Here is a 23,477-nt window from a genome sequence, read left to right as displayed (position 1 = left end):
TTAGTTTTGGTTGAAGAGTTCGTTGCTCTGGGAATGCAGATAAAATAAACTATCATATAAGTTATGATAAAACAAATTGTAAAACTATTGAAATACATTAAGCGAACTGAGGGCGAAACGCCATCACGCTATTTTATCATTCTGTAGAGGGTTTCTTTAGATGCAAGCAAACTAGATCTAAAATTGAACAAGTTAGTCCCGAAAATGGCTAATATAGTCGAAAGAAAACCATGGAACACAGCTATTTTCCACATTTGGAATGATTCTCTAAATTTCAGAGCAGTAAATAAAGGTGTATAGGGTCAAGTGGGGTAAAATGCCATTTTTAAAACTTTCATCGTTTTCAATAATAATTAGCCTCATTTGTTAGGCTTTCAAAGTGGTAACAGCAACTGCACAATATTTGCTGTTGACTAAACTATTGCATTTTCATTGATTTTTAGTGATTTTTAAAACTGATTCGTAAAACGAAAGTGGTGCAAAAAGACCATCTGCCATGGGGAAGATGCCACTTCATGAAAACATTCAAAAATTACGTCCATCAGTTTTCGGGCATTTCTGACTCCTTTTCGCTTGCCTTTTCCCCCTCTGTCTCGCTTTTTTCGTATACACTAAGGTCTTTTTTACACGGTTTTTTACACGGTTTTTTTTTACACGGCTTTTTTACACGGTTTCGCGAATTAACACGGTTTTTTTACACGGATTCGCGAATTAACACGGTTTTTTTCAACTTTCTCGCGCTAAGTGTCTAGAAGGGAACTCTTACTAAAAGGAAGAAATGGGATTTATGGGAAAGGGTTGCAAGGGAGTTGAAAAGTGGTATGAGGTGAAGGCGGATGATGATGTAAGAGGTCTGCAGGAAAGGGATGTGTGGGGGAGGGGTCTGTTTCTTAAAGGGGATGGGGGGGGGTGTTAATATATGGGGGGCTAGGAGGGGTTAAATGGGGGGTTTCCTAAAGGTGATTTCAGCGTCCTACAGGTCCATGGAGCATAGTTCTGAAGAGAAGTAATTTTCAAGGATATTCTAGGGCATCCAAGAACTTCCGCGAATAAAGGCCTTAAGATCTACAAGCGTAATCGATGGATTGTAGTCACATTACTGATACAATGCAACATCATACAGGTATTTAGACCACAGTTCTGTAGAGACGTAGTTTTCAAAGATATTGTAGGACCTCCAAGAACTTCCGAGAGTACTCAATAAATGGAGTGTCACCCCCCTCTCCGCAAAACGATGATCGTAATATTGGAATGACCCCTAACATGGAAAGCGTAGACATCAACAACCAAGCGACTCCATGTGTGCCTCAATCTCGATGGAAACACTTGGCTGGTAATAAAGTCACCAGAAAACCTTAATTACTAGCACGAAAAAACGTAAGTTGCCAATTTTCATTGGGAAATCAAAAGATTTTCATATCTTGACACCACTCACCTATAGTAATGATCAAGTCCCATTCAGGAATGATTTTATGAGTTGGGCCAATTTACCCCATGTTGGCATTTTGGGCTTTGTTCCCCTACTCCTTTATTTGCTGCTCTGAAGATTCGAGTCCCTAGTGAAGTTCGATAGAGTCCCTAGGTATTTCACAATAAGTCAAAGCGGGAAATGCCAGCGGGCGTTTAGTCTCTTAGAAAAGAAAGTAAACTATTCTCCATGGCAAAAGATCCCCATAATTTGATATTAATATTTTAATATCGAATTAAAGCTTTTGATTTCTCAGAAAAAGTAAAATCACTAATACTTTAAATTTTTGGATTGAATTAAAAACAACTTTACTCTTCTTTCACCCACAGTCACCTGAAATATTTCTGAAACATTTCACACTGACAACTCTGTCATTGCACAACTCCTGTCAGCGATGAAATATTTCCTCTGCACAGATCGGGCAACTCCATCGCGAGTGCGTGCTCTCTTTCTCTCCCGCACAGCGCATTCGACGAAGGGTCCACCACTAACACGGTGGCACCAACATCTGGCCACTTCTGCTGAACCCCCCGCTACCTATCCACCGAATGACTGACAACAGCTGAAAACCGTGGCGCTTCGCTTTCATTCGACGCAGTTCGGCCAGCACCAGGGGCAGGAACGAGACAGACTCACAAAATAATAACTTTGCGTTTTTTGATTGCGCTTCTATACGTACTGCTATTTGACAAGATGGTGCTGTGCTGTGCTGCTGTATGTTGTTACACCTTCTTTGCTTCGTCCACCCCGCTTGCCCCGTCCGTTTCAGCGCCGCTTGGCCCATCATCTTCGGACGGTCGGTATGACTGCGAGGGGTTCGCTTTGGATGGTACGCGATGTCGTCGTAGTCGTGTTGTTGAGCTAGAGAGTATAGTTGCGGGTTGATTTTTGTTCGTCTCTCGGGAAAAGGTAAATCCAACTTGGAAAACGTCCCCGTCGTCGGGTTCCCCCCTCAATTCGGTGGGAAGTGTCCGCAATCCGGGTTGTTCCGGAACGGTTCTGAGTGCCGTGGGGTGCGAAATTTATGTCGGAAGCTTGAATGGTTTTAATATGGTGGATTTTGCGTAGCATTTCGGAAAGGTGTGGAACGTAATATAATTGTTGCGTTGTAGAGAGTGTTGTAGCGAAGCGAATGATGGTGGTACGGTTTCACCTGCAAAAGTGACCAAGGACAAGCGAAATCGGGGGCCCCCACAAGGTTGGATAACGCAGAAAACGCGTAGTTAGCGAAAGGAAAGCTACTGAGTGGATGTTTTTCGGCTACTTCAGTGCTGTTATAAAGCCAATTGGCGAGTGGCGAGTGGAGGTTTTTTGGTGTTTTATTCGGCAAGTTTTTTTCTTCGATTTCCTTGATGGTGCAACTTTTCCGTGGAGGCCTCTAGCTGTGTCTCGTTTTCTGTGTCTGTTTGTGTGTGTATGTGACGGTGTTTGTGTACGTGGGCCGATTAATCAAGCGATCAAGGAAGGTCCTGTGTTTGGTGAAAACAACGACGACGACGACGACTGCGGCGTAAGGTCAAAGGGATTTGATCTGCGAGTGTCTCTCCCCTTCAATCGACCGAAGCAATCGTCCCAGCAGCAGAGGAGAGGGGGTCAAGGCGCCATTAGTGTTTTGATGTGCGCTGGTGTGCTATGAGTGTGCGTGCGTGAAAAGTGCCAAAAGTGAGGAAAATCATCGGACACCAACAGCATCTCTCGCGTTTTCGTCTTACACTGCTGTTAGTGTAAACACAAAGTGCCACTGCTGATGAAGCCATGTTGCGTCGTCGTTGCGCGAGTGAAAGGGTGCCAGAGGGAGGATGCACTGCAAAGACAACAACCAACAAGAAGCCACAGTTATAAACACTCACACGACCACACATGCCTATTTCTTACTGGGAAAAAGTGCCAGCAACACTCGAGCGATTTTCCAATTTGTGCACACTAAAAAAAAGTTATTGCACAGCACAAAGGGAAAAGATAGTGTAGTAAACCATACTTCTTTGTAGAGCATGCAATTAGGTTTACTGCAAATACTTTAACAGCTTCTTCAAGGATTTATTGTAGCTATTTCTCTATGTTGATTCAGCTATTTTTAATATTTTAAAGTTCCTGAAATGTGTCTTGATATGGTTTAGATTAGGAGTAAACAACAAACTAACAAATGTAGCTGAATAACAGATTATAAAGCAAACGTTCTAGTGCTTTTTTAAGCTTTTCTACAGTAAAAATGTTGTCGCCGCCAGGAGATATATATAAAATTGTATTTGAATAAAGCATAATCTACATGTTAAGTTCTTGTTGATACACAATTGGTCAACATTGGTTGCCACTGAGAGATTAAATGAAAAAGATGGAATTTGAAACCCTTTAAAGTCGTAGCAAAAGAGTTATTATAAAACATTGTAATAATCATTTCTAATTCGTTGTATTGACTCGTTCCATTCTAAATTTTAACAGATAAATAGACCAAAGTCTAATGTCCCGTTTTGTGCGGGACAGTCCCGGTTTCAAGCAAGTCGTCCCACATTGTTAAGTGTCTCGGAAATGTCCCGGATTTCAACAATCGCTAAAATATGTTTTTTTCTTGACTAATATGTTGAACTGCTTCTGTTCTTCTTCAATGCGAACTTCGAAAAAAAAAATAAACAGTAAACTTTTTATTCATGAACCATCGTGGCTCATTTTGCTTGACTTTTTTCTTTTTTTTTTAATTCGTGATTTTTAACTTCATTCTAATTCTTGACGCATATTGCTTGATTCTTACAAGCTCTCTGCAAGTGAGTTTAAAGAGAGACATTGTTGAGATTTTTTAAAATTTACTTGCTACAGTCCCTTCAAGATTTTCTTAAACAAGGTAGGATTTTTGCTGGTTTTTCTAAGGGTTTCTTCGAGAGCTCCTCCAGCTGTTTATCTAGGAATGCCTAGGAAGTTAAGTTTTCCCTAGCTATTTTTTTTGCAGGGAGATGCATTTTTAAGGTTTTTGTAGGATTGCCGTCAACAGATGTTCCTGGGGATTTGTTGAAATGATTAAGGGATTTCTATAAAAGTAACAGTTTTGTCAAAAACACTTTCCTGAATTTTCTCCAGCAATTTGTTTCAATGTTTGAATAGAAATTTTTCATGAAAAATTATTCAGACTTTCGAAAGAATTCTCTTGAAATTTTTTCATTATCTATATTTGATAAACATGTCAATCAAGTTCATAAAAATTTCAGCATTTTTCGAAAATTTGACAATTATTTTAACTTTTCTGTTGGTTACGCCTGCAATCTGTTTTTTGTTATTATTATTTTTTCCAGTTTCAAAGAATTCATCTGGATATTTCGTCAAAAGACTTGTGTGCGGAAGCAGATTTCACCGGCAGCGGTGGTGGCGTGATCGACGTCAGCTTCTTTTTATTTAATTTTATTTTTGTGAATTGCTAGTCTATAAAAAACTTTCCGGCGAACGTTCAGAGATTCAATGATACATATTGCCCATTTTACTGGCATTTTACCAGATTAGCTGGTATGTCTGAAACATACTGGAAAAACTTGTAATTAGAAGGCACGAAATGTTGCTAATTGGCAAATTGAGAGATGAAATTTGTGAAAAAAATCGCGTTCTGGTGGGATTCGAACCCACGACTCCGTATTCGCTAGACCGGCGCTTTAACCAACTAAGCCACAGAACAGGTAATGGTTCTGCGGAATAGAAAGCCAAACTGACTCCGCAGCCGCTCCGTGAACACTCCTATTTCACAAACTCATCTCTCTTTTCGGCTTAGATGCCAATCCACAACACACTCCTATTTGTGCCCACTAACTACAAGTGCGAGCGAATTATTTATATGAAGCCGAGACTTACTCTCGCACTCCGCATACCTAGCCACCAGGCAGTTTGTTTTGCTGGTGTCTAATTAGTATGCGTCGAGAGCTCGGCACGGTCGGACGCTCGGACGACCGAACTGCGCCAAGTGACGCAAGCAAGAGTACAATGATACATATTGCCCATTTTACTGGCTTTCACCAGATTAGCTGGTATGTCTGAAACATACTGGAAAAAGTTTACAAGTTTTTCCAGTATGGTTCAGAGATTCTTTCAGGAGCTTCTTCAGAAATTACTTCAGTATTTATTTCTTGGCGTTTCTCCAGGAATACCCAAGAAATTCTTCTTATAATTACTGCACGTCATTATCCAGTTTAAGTGGCGTTGCTTCAGAGATTCCTTATAAAAATGAGGAACAATTTTGCCAATTACTCGGTCGTTTCCACAATTGATTCCTTGAAAAAAAAAAAACAATTTTCATAAAAAAATCTTTAAGTGATTGCTTCAAGAATTCTTCCATTTGATTAAAATTTGCTCCGAAAATTCCTCTGCGGAATGCTCTCTGGTTTTATATCCAATAACACCTTTCAGACATTTTGCAAGAAATTCTTTCAAGAATCCCTCCAGAAGTATCACCAGGAGCTCTTTCCAGGTTTTTCCGAATCATTCTCCAAGAATCCCTTCAAAAATTTTTTAAGTTTTTTATTCAAGAATTTGTTTGCAGTTTTTATCACGGATTCTCGATGAATTTTTCTTTTTTTAAAAACTTCTTTGACATTTAATTTAGAAATTCATCAAGGCTGTCCTTGAAAAATTTCTTCATGGATTGTCTCAGAAACTTATCCAGGATGTTTTTCCATAAGTTTTATCAAAAGTTTCTCATAAATTTCTTCTAGATAGGGGAACTTACGTATTTTCTTTCTTGCTGACATTCTAAACAATGCTTTGATCTACTGAAGGAGTCTTTAGTGATATTTCAGACTGAATTCTTGAGTAAACTTTAGATGGAATCAATGGAGGAATTTCTGAAAGAATCTGTAAAAATCTCTGGAAATATTTTTAACGAGGGATTCTGTGAAAGAATCCCAAGGAATTCCTGTAAAAGCTCAAGAAAGAGTTGCTAAATAAATTTCTGAAACTCTTCCTCAGAAACGAAATTTCTATAAGAATTTAATAATAAATATTTTGAAAAATTCCCAGAGAAATCTCTTACCAAAATTCATGGAAGATTTTCTGTATGAATTTCCAGATGAATTTGTGAACGTATTTTTAAACGAATCGCTGAAAGAATGCCTGGAGAAACTCTGAAACTTTTTATGTTAAACATCCTAGGAATATTATCTGAACAAATTTCTAAATTTATTAAAGAATCCTAAAGAAATCCAGGAGGAATTTCTGGTGAAATACATGAAGCATAACCTGGAGGAGCTCATGTAGGAGTCTTTTTATGAATTTCTGGATGATCCCCTGGAAAATTAGTTGCTGTTGTTTCTGAATAAGGAACGTCTATTCTCAAGTTTTGACTGTTTGTCAATCTATTATATGTGCATCATTTGTACACATTTGAGCTTAATTGGTTAATCTTTCGCAAAGCTTGAACCGTCCTCGTAAAACACAATTTTTTAAACACTTTGGCCACCCCCTGTACATTAAGGAAGGCGGTTCACAAAAATGTAATGCTCTATAAACAAATTTCAGAGGAAAATGGACATCTTTTGCGTGACCTTATTTATGGAATGTCCAAAGAATTAATGGAGCCATTTTAGGAGAACCTAAAATTCTTTGGAAAATCTATGAAAAAACTTAAGGCACAAAAAAAAAAAATCGGAAATTTTTTTTGAAGAAATCCATGGAGATATTTTTAAAGGACTCCCAAACTCTTGATTTCGAAAAAGACAATTTCGGAATGTCTGGATTCCTTGGATGATTTTCTGAAATAATCCCCGAGAAATTTCTGAAACAATCCACGAATGAAATTCTTAAGCACGGAAGGTTTTCTAGAAGAATTCTTGGCGAAATTTCTGGAGGTTTTCTCTATTGTTGGAGGAATTTCGGAAGAAAATTTCATGGAATGTATTCCTCTAAGAATGTCATTCTTAAATTGCCATAAAAATCTTTAGATGAGATATGCCGATATGTAAGAGAATGTGTTTGTGAACCTCATGAAGACGCACACATCTATTCGTCAAAACATTATCATGATTTCTTTTGAGGCTTTCTGCTAAAGTAAATTTTTATGAGAATTCCTTTAAAATGTCCTCTAGCAATCCCGAGTTTTTTTTTAATTTTTTTTATCTGTATTAACGAGATTTTTAGCCCTAGGCTAGTTCATCTCGGGAATCCCGAGTTCCTTCTAATGCTTTTTGTCGTTTTCGTATTTCTTCGAAATTTTTTTCTATAAGTTTTTTAAGAGTTCCTTTTAAGAATTTCTTAAACATTTTTTCAAAAAAAAAAAAATCTCAAGGAATTCTTGGTAAAAATCCTGAAGGAATTTCAAATGGAACTCTTGGAGCAATTCCTGATGGATTTTCTTGAGGAATTTCTGGCGAACTTCTGCAAGAATTAACAAAACAAAAGCTTCAGTGGAACTCTCGGAGCTGTAAGAATTCTGAAAAAACAACACTTCCAGAAAAATTCCCAATGAATATTCTAAATATTTCTCCGAGGAATTTCCGGAAGTAGTTCAAATTCCTGAAGGATCTGCTAGAAATATTTCTGCATTGACCTTTGAAAAAAATTAAGGAGGAAGTTAAAAAAATCGGCAAAACTATCGAAAGAATTCTCAAAACTATTACCGGAAGATTTTTTTTTTTGAGGTTGCTTTTGGACTGTCTTCAGAAGTACTTTTTCCGAGATTTCCAGAAGGAATTCCTGAGAAAATGTTATCCCAGATAAAGCTTTTGGAGGAAACCCAGAACGAGCATCTGGAAGTATTTATACAAGACTACTGGAGGAATTCCATAAAAAAAATGTTGGAGAATGGGAGAGAACTGGAAGGCGTTCCAATCCTTCTTCCAAAACGCTGGAATGGGTTTCCTAAGTAATCACGTAAGGAGTTTCTAAAAGAATTGCGGAATAAGTTCCGGAGGAATCCCTCAATATTTTTTCCTGGATGAATTCAAGAAAGGATTCCTGCGATTTCCGAAGGAAATTCTGGAAGGAACTTCTTAAACAATCCTCGAATGAACTTCTGGAGGAAACCTGGAAAATAATCCATGATGAAATTCCTGATGGGATCCCTCAAGGAACTTCTGACGAAGAAGAAAATCCTGAAGGTATCCCAGAACAGTACGGAAAAAAATCATAAAAGAATTCTAGAAAGAGTTCCTGGAGGATTTCTGATAAAAAATTATGAAAAAAATACCGCAAGAAATTCTTGGCGGAATTCTGGAAAGATCTCCTGGATCCTGGCGGAATCTCGGAATTAAAAAAAAGAGGATTCTCATGAAAAAAACTCTGACAAATCCCAGAAGACTCTTAAAGAAATTATAAAAGAAAGGAGTGAATTCCGGAAAAAGATTCTGAAAGAATACTGGAAGAAATCACGGTTGAAGTTCCCAAAAGGAGGAGTCTTTGAAGGAACTTTTAGATATATGCCAGAAGTAACTCCTTGACCAATCTTGGAAAATCTTGGAGGAATCCCAGAAGGAACTCTAGAAGGTATCCGTAAAGGAACTTCTGAGGAAATTCTCGAAGGAGCTTCTGGAGAAATCCAATAAAGACTCCAAGACACTCCTTGATGAATCTCAGAAAGAACTTTCATGTATTACATTTAATAAATAACCGAAACCGTCGGATTAAAATACAATAACCGTTCTTACAAACGTTCGAAGGCTACCAAGCACCAACTGTCGTAACCAGAGATGCCAGATTATTTTTTATCAAAAATCTGTATCAACACAGATTTTTCTGTATTGCCGTATTTGAGGGTATAGTGGACAGCGAGTGTCCTAGATTTCAATAGAAACTAAAAAGTGTTCTGTTTTTTGACGGTTTTAATTTTACCAGTATTTATTTTTTCTAAAAAATGAATCAAAACGTACAAATTTTCATAAATTGTTTTTAGTTTGAGCAGCAATTTATAAAGTTTTCATTAAATTTATTAAAAAGAACTTCAAATTATACGCTTTCTGTAAAAATCTTTATCACATTTTAAAAATCTGTATTTTTCTGTAATCTATATATTGCCTGTATAGGAGGTTAAAAATCTGTATAATAGAGAAAAATCTGTACATCTGGCATCTCTGGTCGTAACGAATACAAACCTTATTTTTATAAAAAAAAACTCAAAAACCGCCTTACTTGATTTATTTTTGCAATGAGATTTAAACATAACACCTGTATAATCACGAATGAACATTGTCGTTGATGTATGTTCATGACTTCCATTTTATTTTGTAAACAAATTATATCAACTCCACATTCGTTTATCTTTTTTACTGTGCACCGAATCAGTGGTGGGTTGCGTTGTACGGACGTTTGTATCTGTGCCCACCATATTGCTAGTGCCTCTATTCGTTCAAATGTGTATGGCACACAGCCTCCGTAACAATTAATGATCTCCATACATCCGTACCGTCGTCGTCATCTACGTCGGCGGTAATGGTGTTGGTGGTTCAACGATCTTGTGGTCGCCGACCGACACCGACCATTGTTCTACTGCTGCTAGTGCTGCTGCCATGTTTTTCGGGAAATCTCCATTGTCTGGACACTCGTGTCTGTGTGCGTGCCTCTGTGTCGGAGTAAGCGAGGATGCGGTGATGGCCCCCCAGGTGGGTGGTGGAAGGCGAGTGGTGCAGGTGCTAGTAGGTAGTTACATGGGAAAGTGTTATTGTGGGTGAATTAATGAAGGAAATTGGCATGGCACTGCTGCCACCACCGTTGTCGATATCAAACTGCTGCTACTGAATGCGGACAGCGGACCACCAAGCCGAGAGGTGCTTTCGCAATGCAATGGTTGTGCCGAACTGAAGTGGCTACATACCGAGTTGGATGGAACAGAGTTGCAGTCAGTTGCAGAGCTCACTTTCTTTCATGTTGTTGCGAATGAGTGTGTTGAGTGGATTGTTTGGAAAATGGTTCGCACTACCCAGTTGGAGAATTGTAATCACAGCCAAATGAATCGTAATGAGGCGATCTCTGGGGCTGTTTATGGCAATAATGGGTTGGTTGAGGAAATGGATTACAACATGGTTGCATTGCATTGTTCGCACTTAATGCTGGAAATAATAAAGAAACTAGTTAACAATAAGTAAAATGTTTTCTACGAAGTCCTGAAAGGTAATTGAAAACTTAATAAACACTTTCACTTATGCGGACTTCAATGATGTATAAATTTAAAACGGTGTCGACGATCCTTTGTGAAGGTTAAAGAGAATAGTTTTGACCCCATGTACACGCGCCAGTTTGTGACGTATTCGGGGGGCAAGGCCTCTGTTGAAATACTATCAAAATCAATGTTGTTCATCCAAATCCGGCATATTCACGTGAAAACTAGTGCATTTAGCCGAAAAATGTTGCATTTTATTAAATTTTGAAGAGCCTCGCCCCCCAACTACGCCACAAATTGGCGCCTATGGCCCCAAGTACGAACAAAAGCTAAAAGCATTGTAAAAAGGATTGCTCTATCGAGAATGCATTGAAATCGTGCACTGATTAGTTCTTCCACTGATTAAAATAGTATTACTTCCATTGATCTTGTTTTGTTTTCTCATTATCAGACAAGATAACTTTATTATCTTTTATTTTAATTTTACACTCCAACAAAGTAAGACAAATTAAAACTATTAAAGCATTTGACTGTCAGCTTTGCTTTTCAACAAAATATGGGGTCTGCCATTCTTACCATTCAACATACTTCAACATTGATGTTATGCTTTGATCAGTTTTAATCAATTATATGCCATTCGGAGTAAAACGGCTTCAAGCTACTTTATCACTTTTAAGATGTTTTATTCATATGCAAGCAATCTACATCTAAAATTGACGTGACTTAATTAAGATTACTTGAAAATGACAGAATTTGCGCATTGGTTTTTATGACGTCAATTACTTACCAAGCGCCTCCTTTGCATTCCATTTATGCTTTAGAACAGTTTAAAAGGAGACGCTTGGTATTTAATAAATTGGTGTTATACGACCTATCAAATACCATGCGCTTTCTTGGCTCCTATGTTATCCTCGTATGCAATATTTTATGTTTTGTTTTGTGCTATAAATGGTTTAAGACGAATTTTAGAAAACTTCCAATAAAACAAAATCAATCATCAAACCTTTTGCTGCTCCTGAAGATCGTTTCCCTGCTGAGTAGACTACTCTAGAGGATGTTTGGCGAACAATAGTAGTTAAGATGTTTTATTCATATGCAAGCATAATACATCTAAAATTGCACTGGCTAACCCCTCCCATGAAGTTAGGTTTTTTTGCACCACGATGGCTGGGTCATCTCTCTCTTCTTGGCGTAACGTCCTCATTGGGACAAAGCCTGCTTCTCAGCTTAGTGTTCGATGAGCACTTCCACAGTTATTAACTGAGAGCTTCCTCTGCCGATGACCATTTTGCATGCGTATATCGTGTGGCAGGCACGAAGATACTCTATGCCCAAGGAAGTCAAGGAAATTTCCTTTACGAAAAGATCCTGGACCGACCGGGAATCGAACCCGTCACCCTCAGCATGATCATGCTGAATACCCGTGCGTTTACCGCCTCGGCTATATGGGCCCTAAATGGCCCATGGCTGGGTCATATTGACCCCAATATCTTACTAGGGTTAACTAAGATTACTGGAATAGTCGAACTAAATGCGTAGAAAATGACATAATTTTGCGCATTATTGGTTGTATGTATGTCAATTAACTACCAAGCGCCTCCTTTTCATATTCCATTGATGCTGTAAAAGAGTAAGATGCACAGCAGCAATGAACGAAAAAGGGGGCGCTTGGTATTTGATCAGTTGATGTTATATGATATATTAAATACTATGCGCTTCCTTCGACACCTATACCTCACTTATAGTTTCCCTGGAGGAGAGTAGACCAGAGAAGATTTGCTAACAATATTAGAAGCTGCAAAAGACTGTTAAAGGTTGATTGGTCAATCGTTCAACAGTAGCCTAATATTCAATAGTCCTCGAAAACTGTATTCTAAATCGAACCTTGATTATACTCGTCCAGTGTAATTGGTTGATATGAATATGTACTTACATGAATGCCACGATATTACACCGATTTGGTTACTATCAGTGGTGCTACTCCAAGTTACTCACTAAGTAACCAGCTCTTGAGGTACAAAATATTATGAAGAGAGCCCTTGATTCCTTCTGAAATCTCATCAATTAAAGCAAGTATTTCAGGGATTCTTTTGAAAATTCCTTCCATGGTTTTCTTTAGAAATTATTTTAAGGAATGCTTTACAAATTCCTCTACGTAGTTTTAAAAAATTTATCGAAGATTTCTTCGGAAATTTTCTCCAGAGATACTTCCAGGGAAATTTCTTCAGTAATACGTCTCTGATTGCTTCAGGAATACTTACAGAAAATCCTTCAAGAATTTCATTGAAGGATTTCTCGCATATTTGAAAAAATCCCTACGGAAACTTTTCTAGGAATTCCCACAAAAGTTTCCTGACGAGTTCCTTCACCCACATCGACACTCCTTTGTGACAGGAGTGCTGCTTGGGCAGGTGTTCCTCCTGGACAAAAAATCTCTCTGGGATTCTTCCAAGAAATTCCTAGGGATTTTCCCCTGATTTCTACAGGAGTTTTACTGGAGATATCTTAAGAAACTCTTCCAGAGATTCTTTTCGAAGTTTCTTCCGAAGGTATCCCTAAAACCTTCAGGAATTTCTTCAAAAGTTCTTCCATGGATTTATCCAAACATTCCTCCAAAAATATTGTTATGAACCCATTGAGTAAATGAATGAAGATAAAATATTTTTCAATGAGTCTTTGAAAGAACACTTGAAAATAAAACCTTGGGAACACTCTGCCTGCAAGTTTCTTATTATTCATAAAATAATTTAAATTTTTTTTGTTATGTCAAGGGATGAATTCTGAAGTACTTTCCACAAAAATTTCCATCTGAAAAAACATCCCTGGAAGAACTTCCACATGAATCTCTTGAGATTTTTCTAGAGAAATTTCGAACTAATAAAACTTGAAGGAATCTCATGGAGAAATTTCAACAATAATTTCTGAAAGAGTTCCAGAAACATATTTTGGAATTTTCAACATTTTTTTCTGGAACAATTTCTAAAGCAATATCGGTGAAAAAATTTCTCCTTGAATTGCCTAATTTGCATAAACTATTTGAAGTATTCCTAAAGAAACTCTCAGAGGAATTCCTTGAGAAAGTCTCTGAAGAATTTCTGGAAATATCCTAAAGAAAAAGTTCTGGAGAAAATTGTATGGGAACACCCACTTGAAAAGAGTTACACTCACTTGTAGTATTCTAAGCTCAAAAGCGTACAATCAAGGAACGATGTATGGACGACTTTTGCTATGTGGTTTTGTCTAAAAGTTTGCTGAATAGAGTAGGGGTCGCACACGCATATCAAAGTTGTGAAAGAGCTGTAAAAGTGATTCTTCACGAGGTCCCGAGCAGAAGAAAATAACAACAGCATAATAAGATATGTTTTTTTCGGCAAAATAACTGAGTAATAAAATCAGTTATTTTAATGTTATTAGCATAACATATTATGTTATAAACTTGTCTGTCATAAGCGGCAAAATAACAAATTTCATAACAAAAAAATGTTCCTGGTATACCAATTCAATAAAGTGTTTTGTTAGTTTCAATAACAGTTCAATAACAGTGCATTTCTAGAATATTTCAATTACAAATTTTGATATTCAAAAGCTATTACCAAAAGCAAAAGTAGTTATGACATCAAACTGATAACATGATTTTCGCAGTATTGCCAATAAAAAATACTAATATGAAGACACAATAATTTTCAATGCTGTTTTGAATGTTGCTTATTACTTTTTGATACAGTCCTTAGTCTTTATTTCGAAACTTGTTATTGTTGTGCTATTTATGACAAATTGTATGTACACTCTCAATAGTACAATTATAACCAAACCTGTTCTATAACAAAACATATTATTGAAAAGTAATTTAATGGATGTATATCAATAGCTTAATCATAACAAAATAAGATTGACCAACAAAACATGCTATTGCAAAGTAATACCTTGGTAACTCAATAATAGCAAAACAAGATATAATAACAGGCTATGTGATTTTTTAGTTATCAATTTGATATTCTCCTCTGCTCGGGGTGGATGTAAATTCACAGCTGCCTGACTACTTCGGAATGCGTGTGCGACCCCTTTAAGACTAAACCATATAGCAAAAGTCATCCATACATCGTTCCTTGATAGTTTGATTCGGAGCTGAGAGTACTGCAGGTGAGTGCAACTCTTTGCAAGTGTATTTTCCCATTCTTGGCTCCAGATAAATACCATGAGTAATTTTTGATGGAATTCCTATTGCAATCTCCGTACAAGTCACAAGAGGCATCAGTAGATAAACATTTGGGTAAATCCCTGGAGTTTCTATTGCAATCGCAGAAGAGATACCTATTAGGATTTCAGATGAAATTCCTAGTATAAACAAGGAGGAATTCCTGGAAAAAAATTTGAGGCAATTTCTGTAGCAATCACAGCAGAAATCGATTGTGAAATTCTAGCATGAATTCCAGAAGAATTCCCATCTTGAGCTTCACGAGGATTTCCAGAGACTTACCAAGAGGAAATCTTGGAGGAATCCGGGAGGTCCATGGCCCTGTAGAGGAATCTAAAAAGTAATCCTGGAAAAACCTCCAGAGGAGGGTAAATATCCTGGATTAATTGTATGAGTAATTCCTGGCTAAATAAATTAAAGCATTCATAGAGAAATATGTACATCGAGAAATTCTTAAAGGGATTCCTGAAGAATCTCTAGGGAAATCCCTAGATTAATTCCTTCTAGGAAGGATTATTTGAGAAATAAATCTCTGGCATCATATTCTGATGGTATCAAATGAGGGATGCCTGAATAATTCTGAAAGAAAGTTTTAAGCGATTTTAAGAAATCTTTATAGGTATCTTCACCAGGGTAAAGGTGAATAACAAACCAATAACTAAGGAATAACATATTTTGAAATCATATCTAATTTGCAATTCTTCATTTTTTATGCATTGCTCAGGATGACACATAAATAACGAAATATGCTATCATTGTTATAATAGCATAATTTACCATCATATTAATATATGTTATTATTTTGACATTCTTTTTGTTATTATTTTGTTATTACATTGGCAAAATCAGTTGTTCTTTAGTTGTTGTGCCAAAGATTTTTAGTTATTAGTTTTGTTGTTTTAACCCTTATTTCAAACAAACTAGTAGAAAATTTTACCATTCAAACATTCTATTTTAATGGTAAGCTTTGTCCTTCATTTGCCATTTCGCTCTACCCGGGCAGTGAAATCCCTGGATGAATCCCCAGAAGATTTTTTGGAGAAGTCCAAGAACAAATCCTTAGACGAATTCCTGAAAGTATCTATAGATTAATCCCCGGTTAAATTCACAGAGTAATTCCATGAGAAATTTTCGCAGAAATCCCTGCAGAAATCTCTGGATGCATCCCTAGACGAGTTAAGAGGGGTTTCTGAAGGCATCTTAAGGAAAAAAAAACTTCTAGAGGTATCACACAAGAGCTGCTTGGAATAAAATCTTAGAGAAATATCTGATGTTTTTTTTAATATCTTGTTGGTCGTGAATTTTAAGTTAGGCTAATTCTTCACACGAATATCTGATGGGATTCTTATTAAAATCCTTGGAGGAATTTTCGAAAGAATTCATGGAGAAACACCAGCAAAAATTCCTGAAAGATTTGAAGCCGAGATTCCTGGAGAAATCACAGCAAGAATTTCTGGGGGGAACCCCACCACGAATTCCTTGAGGATAAATCCCTGGAGAAAATTTTGGAGAAATCGCTGGAAGAATTCCTGTGACAATTCCTGAAGCAGCTCAAGCTGGAAATCTACAGTAAAACTTTTTTGAGAAGATTTCCTGGAGGTTTCTGTGGAAAGAAGAAGCAAAGTTTGTATGTTTTCATATTGGGGCGCGAAAGAAGTGATTTCTACCCCAACGTCATATGTCTGACTTGTAATCATCACACCAAAATGCACCAACAGGTTTGTTCTGTTCCAGAGGTGATTGAGAGGAATTGTTTTTCAGTCGATTTGGAGTATCTTCGTGCCTACCATACGATTAACAAACGCAAAATGACCACTGTCAGGGGAAGTAAATTACTAGGGAAGTACTCATAGAACTCTAAGCTAAGGAGCAGGCTATGTTCCAGTTAGGACGTTACGCCAAACTGTTTCTCTTTTATCAGTTTGATACGATATTGGTTTAAAAGGCTGAATAGGATTAGGTGCTAAAGGGCCAAAAAAAGGTTGTGGTTTATAACTTTCATTTCAATTCTTAGATGGGTAAAGAGCATATTTCAGGCAATGCTTTTATGAAAGTGCAGGCTATTGAGCAATTTTGATTTCTTTGTGATGTTGCTCAAGTAAATTCAATCATATGATGAATTATTGTTTTGTACCTGTACTGTGACAGCCAAATTATGAAAAACAGGATTCCCATAAATATCAGTATTCACAACCCCATTTGACTCGTGCGCAACACGTGCGATTGGTGTGCTCCGATTCCCATCCAAAAATTCCCATAAACCCATGTAACTAGTAAACAGGAACACATAAAACCCCACCAACAACAACAACAATCATGCGGCCGAAAGTTTGTGTCATGTTCTCCAATTCCACACACTCCTCACCTTCGCAATCTATCATCACCACCCCCACGCGCGCAACCACCCCGTAGTTACAACCATTGGTCCTGCTCTTGTTTTCAGTCGTCACCACCAGCGCCAGCGTGTGTATCAAAACATAGTCCCGCAACGACCAATACAAGCGCCAACACTAGGCACTCTACTTTTCTACACGGGAAACCTACCCACACAGTCCGAAGAAGAACAACAAAGAACACCACCAACCAGTTAGGAGTGCTGTTATTTACATCTGACGACCAACGACGACGACGACGCGAGGAAGAGCAACCCAAGACAACTTACTTCACTTAGTAGGGTAGCTAAGTAGCTAGCTGACTAGCTGACCAAGTTGAGTTTGGTTTAGTTTAGTTGGTTGGAAGTAGCTCCTACCGCTGCGCAACAACGCAACTTCACCGTCTTTGTCATCATCGCCATTTTCGTGAGTCTACGAATTTGAACGGTGCGGTGCGGTTGTGGCGTTCACTTCGTATTTCGGGGGTTGAAGTAAGGTTGTGTTAAGTTGGTAGGTAGGGTGGTCCACATAAGCGAACTTAAAAAATTGAAAAATAAACAAAATGCTGCTGTCAAAGGTTCCGATGATTTTTTTCTGAATTATCGAAATGGAGACGCATGGTTGTACAAAGTGAGTTTTCAGCGACGATGAGAAAACGGTCAATATTTTCTTTCTCGCCAGCATTTCAAGAACTACCTGTTAAGACCAGATAGCAATAAATGTGGAAATTTTTAAACAAGTCGTGCACTTTCTTTCATGTAAATTCTAGGCGAATTTTTCTTGGAATCTTTCGTTATATTTTTAAAATGTTTTTTGCTAAAGATTTCTTACTGCAATACTTTAGACATTCTCACTTTTTTTTTCAAAAGTCTTGAGCGAGTTTCTTTTTAAAATCCTAACAGATTACTAACAAAATTCTGGGCGATGTGCTGCAGCGGTCTCTTCGTGATGTTCAGAAAATGTTATTACAATTTTTGTTGGAGGATTTTCGTTGTTATTTATTCTAAGTTATTTCTTTACAATTCTCCCGGCAGATTTCTTCAAAAAACCGCCATAAATTACAAAAACTATTTCTATGGAGAAACCTTCTATGGATTCCTTATAAAATTACTTCGTTGATTCCTAAGACAGTCCACGGGACCTCTGAAATTTGTGCATAGGTTGGCACACTTTGCTGAACTGAACACCCCTTCCTCTTCATAGCGTGTCGTAATTTATTGACGCTTCCCTTCAGGAATTACTTCATTAAATAATTATTTATAATTTATATTATAATCCAAAGATCCTTTCAGGAATTCCTCTATCAGTTCTTCCATCAAAAAATTATTCATGGATTCTTCAATAAGTTTCTCCAGATATTCCTTCAAACATGTTTTCAAGTATTTCTTCAGATTTTTTTCCAGATTTTTTTTAAAGAAAATCTTCTATGGAATATTGAAAATTGTCGCATACATGTCTGCAGGAATTAGTCACAAAACATATTCATGATTTTTCTAAAAGTTTCCAGCAGGTGTTACAGAGATTCTTGTAGAAATTCGTGTAATGATTCCTACAACAGTTTCTCCGGGTATTCTTTCATAAATTTCCTCAGAAAATCCTCCAGGGTTTCTTATAAGAATACCTTAGCTCAAATTTTCGACATTTCACTCGAAGTTTTTAGGAAATTCAGAAATTTCTCCTGTAATAATTTTTAGAAACTGCCGCACATTTATTTTTGAAAATTTCTCGCGAGACTTCTCTAGGCTTCTTAATTGGAATTTAAATGTTTCTCCAGATATTCTTACCAGGATTTAAAAAAGAATCATTCACCAATTCCTCCAGAAAATTATTCAAAAAATTCTCCTTGAATTTTGGTAACGGATTTCTCTAGATATTCTTCTCATTGTGTTTGATATTTCTTTATAGGAAGTCTTCCAAGGGTTACTCAAGGAGGTTTAGAGTGATTCCTCCAGGAATTTATTCGGCAACTCCTTCTCGCATTCCTCCAGGATTTTTTCTGGGATTCTATCAGACATTTCTCTAGGGGTTCTAATAAGAATATCTCCAGAGATTTGTACGGGAATTACACAGAAGACGTATTTAAAATTTCTTCCAAGGACTCAAGGATTTTTGTTCAGAAATTACTTCATAGATTCCTTCTGATACATCCTCAGAAATTCCTTCTGAAATATCTCCAGAGACTCTTTCAGTAGTTCAAAGATATCTCCATGATTGTCAGCAAGGGATTTTTCAAGAAATTCTTCCATGGGTTTTATTCTTCAGAAACTTTTCTGCAGATTTTTTGTGTTTTTTTTTCGGAAAATCATTCAAGGGTCCCTTCAGGAATCTCTTGGAAAATTTCATCAGCGATTTGCAAGAATTTAAAGGAATTGCTCATGTGAAACATCGTCTGGGATTCCTTCGGAGATTCTTTCAGTTTTTTTTTCAATTTTTTCATGGATTTTTACAGATTTTACAGATACCTCTTCAGATTCCTAGAAGAAATTACTGCATTTTCTTGAAAACATTCATATACGATTTTCAAAATTTTTGAAGCCGTTTTTGAAATGATCTGCGGAGTAGTTCTTGGAGGAATAACTCTCGATGGTTGTGATGGAATTCTGGCGGAAGTTTTGAGAAAATGCCAAAAGAAAGCCCTCGAGGAATTAATGAAGTAGAGCTATGAAAAAAAAAATCTGAAAAGAACTCTTAAAAAATCTCCGTGCAGGAATCGGTGCAGAAGTCACATACGAAGGAACTCGCAGAGCTCATGAATCAATTTCTGAAACATCCGAAGGGATTCCTAGAAGATACGCTGAAGCACACATCGTAACAACTCCTGCAGATCTTTCTGGTGGAAATCTAAAAATAATTTGTTTCAAAATTTCAAAAAAAGTGTTAGTGAAAAAAAACGTGGAGTAATTTCTCAAATTATCCTTAGTAGAATTTTTGGAGAAACCCCAAAAAATCTTGAAGATTTTTTGAAGGAATTAATAAAACTTATTCCCAAGGGAATTGAATGTTTCGAAGAAAACTCAAAGGAAATTTAGGGGAACTGGAGAATGCTTTGCAGTTATTCGAAAGATGAATTTCCTAAAATTTTGGAGATTCTGAAATGTTTTCTCAATGATTTCCTCAAGCGATGCCTTAAATGATTCCTGAAAAGCCCCTCTACAAATCTGAAAGATTCCATAAAGAGAGGTCTCAATAAATCCCAAGCGATGTCTATGATGCCATCTGTGGATGGATATCTAAGGAACTTCTAGGAAATCTTCTGGAGGAATTTCTGGAAGAATGTTTTGAAAATTTTCTGCCTGAGAGAATCCCCAGAGGAATTCCTGAGTGCATCCCCGTAGCAATGTACAAAAAAATATTTGAAGATCCCTTCATAAAACTCCATTACAAACTTCAAAAAGCAAAAAAACTGAATTTCTGAACAAATCACTAAAGAAACTTTTGGATGAATACTTTGAGGAATATCTGAAAAATTCTTTACAAGAATATCTTGAGAACTACTGGAAAAAAATGCTGGAAGAATCTTTATTGAATCTTTGTTGGAATTTCTGCAGGAAATGAATTTGACTGGTAGAATGTCTGAAGAAACACCTGGGAGGAATCTGTTGAAGATTTTCGGGGAACGTTTTTTGAGGAATTTCAGGAAAAATCTGAAAAATAAACTGGTGGACATTTTAAATGCATTCCTGATGGTATATTGGGAGCAATTCTTGCCGAACTCATAAAAAGTGTTCCTGCATTAATTCCGGATAAAAAATTTAACCCAAAAATCGGACAAGTACAGAGTTTTTTGATAAAAATATTGGTGACATTTCAGACAAAATCTCCAGGCAACTCCTAGAGTTAGAGTATATTTTTATTGAACAATAACAAGTTTAGGACTACTATACAATAGAACCATATAATGTTTTGAAGCTGTATATTTTGGATCATCGATTCACTTGCTGGTCCTTGGATTGATGTTATACTTAATGAATTCCTTGGGCATTTTCTTTGAAAAAAAAAATCAAACAATCACATTTAAATTTTATTCGAAAATTTCATAGCAAGCTTTCACGTAGTTTCTCTGGAAATTCCTAAGGTTTAATATTTTTTCAGAATACTCCTTCGGTAAATACTGCGAATCCTTTTCTTTGTGGTTTCCTTCAAATTCCCAATTGGACATGCTGAAGTAATTTGCAAAGAAATAATGATATAAAATAAACCGAAAAATTCTACAATTAAATTTGCCCAAATAATTAGCTCTGGAATTCACTACGGGATATTTGAAAGGAACCCTGGTGAAATCCTGAAAAACGTTCTGAGAAATTATAAAAGGAATTACTGGACAAATTTCCATTAATATTTATAGTAATATTCATAAAGAAATTTTTGAAGTAATTCTCAAAAAATATGCCAAAGGAGTTTCGAATTTTTGAAGAATTGATCGAGGAATCAACCAATAAATAACTACTGCCAACGGGATTGTGTCGAAGAAACTATCATTACAATTTCTGAAGACATCACCAAAAGAGTAGTGGAAGAATTGCCGAAGATTTTTTCAAACGAATTCCCAAAAGAAATCTCTCAAAGATTTGTTGAAAGAATGTTTAAAAAAAACTCTCAATAAGCTCCAAAAGTAATAACCGACGAACCTGAATAGACCTGATTTTTTCAAATAAATTGCTGATGAAATTGCTGAAGGAATTTTTGAAGCATGTTGCGGCTGAGTTGCCGAAGGCTTTTCAAAAGAAACTGTTACAAGACTTCTTAAAATCATGGCTGAAAAAATATCGAAGAAATTATTCAGATTTATCATAGGCATCAAGAAATAATTCGTAAAAGAATTGCCGAAAGCTTCCTCTAAGGAATTGCCGGAAGAATTTAAAATAGCAACTAAAGAAAATTCCGAAAAAAATGCAGAATGAATATCCTAAGATATTTTCAAAAATAATTGCGAGAACATTCTCCGAATCATTGTTGAATGAAGTTTCATAGGCATTGCTGAAAATACTCAAAGAAATTGTTGGAGAGTGCCGAAAAAATCTGAAGTATTAAAAAAAAACGACTGACAACGAAACTCTCAATAAAACTCATCGAAGAGTTTTTATGTGAAATTTAAGAAAAATTGCCAAATAAATTCCCAAAGAAATTGCTGAAGAAGCATCCTTAGCAATTACCAAAGAAATTCTCAAATAAATTTCCGAAAGTGAGTCAAAGGAATTGCCGATGGAGTTTGTTAATTCAAAACGAATCATATGTGCTTAACAAATCTATGCATATGAAAATGCAGTCACATACGTGATACAAAACCTGTCATAAATTGATGTTTTACAAATCATTCCAGAATAAGTAATTTATTGGTATATTTATAAAGAAATTGTCTAGGTATTGGTTTGAAGTATCCATTGCAGATTTTTTTTAAGAAAAAATAACAATTTTTTTTAGAAATTCTTTTAAAAAATCTTAAAAAAAAACTTTAAGAAATTTGTCCTATTATCCAAAAAATCTCTCACGGATTCTTTCCAAAAATTTTTCTTGCGTCTATGCGGAAATTTTATTCGGGGGATTTGTTTAGAAATTCCTTCTATTCCTCCTATCTACCAATTCCACAAAGAATTCTTTGAAAGCATCTTGCATGATTCTTCTCTGAAATCCCTCCAAACAAAATATCCATCAGAATGAGCAGAAATTCCTCCAGAGATTCTTTCGAAAAACGTTCAGAGATTTCTTCAAAAATTTCTTTAAACATTTATTCAAAAATTCTCCAGAGATTTCTCCAATGCAACTTTTAGCAATGCCTTTAGAAACTATTCCAGAGTTTTCAGAAAATGTTTTAAAACTTCATCAAAATAAAATTTTACTGGGGTTACTTTGAATATTCTTCCGAGGATTTCACCAGAAATTCCCACAGCAAGTTGCAATTTAAATTTCATTAGGGATTCCTTCAGAAGTTTTAACATATAGTTGTGTATGAGTTTCTGCAGAAATTTCTCAAGGGATTTCTTCGGAATATCTTTAAGAGATTTACCCTATTTTCGGGACTTCTTTAGATTTGTATTCTCTGTAAAATCCTTCGGAAATTCTTTAATGCCTTTTCTCAAACTATCTTCTCCATTACTTAATCAACGGATTTATTTAAAAACTTACTCCGGGATTTGCTTCAGGGATGATTTATGTTTTTCTTTAGAAATTCCTCCTGAGATTCTTAAAAACATCATGAAACCCATTCGGGAATTTTCTGCAGGGATTCTTATAAAAACAGCCTCATGGGTTCCTTCACAATTTTTCTGAGGGATTCTCCCATGGTTTTTATTATAAACGAGCTGACTCCGGCAAACTTTGTCTTGCCTACTGCATTTTTTGACGTTTCAAGACCAAGTCCCCGTACGCAAATTGCATGAAAAAAGT

At 36.4% G+C, this 23,477-nt stretch overlaps 1 protein-coding gene across 4 annotated transcripts in view; it reads left to right on the top strand.

The window, feature by feature from the left end:
• Positions 1 to 2,073: 2,073 nt before the first annotated feature.
• LOC115254148 (PAN2-PAN3 deadenylation complex subunit PAN3) overlaps positions 2,074 to 23,477 on the top strand; it is a 111,415-nt gene continuing 90,011 nt past the window's right edge. For 3 of the 4 annotated variants that reach the window (XM_029869802.2, XM_062853736.1, XM_062853738.1), the window contains exon 1: positions 2,074 to 2,377. The gene's annotated coding sequence lies outside the window, so the exon portion shown is untranslated. Of the gene's footprint in view, positions 2,549 to 23,477 lie in introns of all 4 variants that reach the window. The other variant, XM_062853737.1, reaches the window with a different exon arrangement.

This window comes from Aedes albopictus, chromosome 2 (genome assembly GCF_035046485.1).
Source record: "Aedes albopictus strain Foshan chromosome 2, AalbF5, whole genome shotgun sequence".
NCBI classification, from domain to species: domain Eukaryota; kingdom Metazoa; phylum Arthropoda; class Insecta; order Diptera; family Culicidae; genus Aedes; species Aedes albopictus.
Note: the sequence above shows the minus strand (reverse complement) of the source record. Positions and strands in the feature narration are given on the sequence as shown.